Raw genomic sequence first — 1,635 nt, 5'->3', positions numbered from 1 at the left:
GAATGTTTTTGTATTTGTGAGCCAGAAGAGCAGGAGTGCTCTTCTTGGCTGTAAAAAACAACTCAGGCAGCTACAATACTTCCCTCGACCCCTCCCGATCGCCTACCCCTCCTTCCTGGATTTATTTTTCTCTTGACATAGGCTGAAATTTGTAAGGCTCTAACAGACGAGCTACATCTGGTATATCATTGACACTTGCAGCTCCCCTGATTTATTCTGATGAACACCAGTTCTTTCAAACAGCTTCATTTTTAAGGAGAAAATAAGATGCTCCATGAAGAGATTATTCCACAGGAGATGGAGACAAATACAATTGTTTACTGGCTTGGCATGTAATTACACACTATGGCCCTTGATAGCACTGTTTAAGACTCCTTCCATCACAGCTTATGATTGGGAGTATGCTGATAAAACTGTAATTTGCTGGGTTGGATTTGTCCTGATTTTTGTGGATAGGACGTACCTGAGCAATTTTCCACAGTGGTAATTGATGACACTGTTACAACTGCACTGGAACAGCTTGTCCATGATGTTTTTAGGTCCTGTAGACGCTGCTATGTCCAATGCACTGAGCTAATTCTTGATGTCACGTGGAGTAATTTGAATTTACTGAAGACTAAGATGGTGGGTTCCGCAGGGGAAGCAGAAAAGGATCATCCGCTCAATACCGGCCACAAAATTTGGCTGCATAGCACCCGTATTTTCAGTGCCTCGGGTGCCACTTCGGTACCAAAATGGCATCCTAGTCGCATGCACATACTTCTGGTAATGGTCATGCTAGAAATTATTTTGGGTGGATTGTTAGCGCTGTGATGGAATCTGAATTGGCAGGACCCTTGGGGAAATGGGTGCGGATTGTTATCTGAACAGATGGCTTGTCAAATGCACTGGATGATGCACCGACCCTGGTCGCAAAAGATTGTTTCTTTTTTTGGAACAGAATGTCCTACTAGAAATTGAAAACAAATACTTCAGGTTGCTGAGGTAACTAAAACTGGTTGGAACCAGATAAAAGAGTGAGACAGTGCCATCCAAGCAGATGGCAGGAAGATTTTATTTGACAGGCAGGTTGAAGAAAATTAGATGGGATCTAGGAACGGTTTCTGTTATTTAGAGGAAATGATTACCCGGGCCAGCCATACAGTGCACAGGATTGTCAATGAAGGGCACAGAGAATGGTGATACTGGGAATCCATGCTATCAAGACTTTCATGAGGAGAACTGAGAAGGTTCTGGAGAACAATAGGGCAGAGTATTTTGGAGGGTGAGGGTGCACAGCTGGAGGTCGTGATCCACACTGGTACCAATGGCATAGGTAGAAAGAGGGATGAGGTCCTGCAAAAAGAATTTAGGGAGCTAGGTAGCAGATTAAAAAGTAGGACCTGAAAGGTTGTAATCTCTGGCTTTCTTCCAGTGCCACGGGCTAGTGAGTTTGGAATAGGAGGTTGGAGCAGACGAATGCATGGCTGAAGAGATGGTGCAGGAGGGAGGGCTTTAGTTTCCTGGATCACTGGGCCTGTTTCTGGTGAAGGTGGGAACTGTATAAGTTGGACGGGTTGCACCTGAACCGGAATGGGACCAGCATCCTTGCTGGGAGATTTGCTAGTGCTGTTGTGGGGGGGCGGGGGTGGGGGG

The sequence above is a fragment of the Heterodontus francisci genome, chromosome 10 (assembly GCF_036365525.1).
Source record: "Heterodontus francisci isolate sHetFra1 chromosome 10, sHetFra1.hap1, whole genome shotgun sequence".
Classification (NCBI taxonomy): domain Eukaryota; kingdom Metazoa; phylum Chordata; class Chondrichthyes; order Heterodontiformes; family Heterodontidae; genus Heterodontus; species Heterodontus francisci.
The sequence above is the reverse complement of the archived record's forward strand: the minus strand, read 5'-3'. Positions refer to the sequence as shown.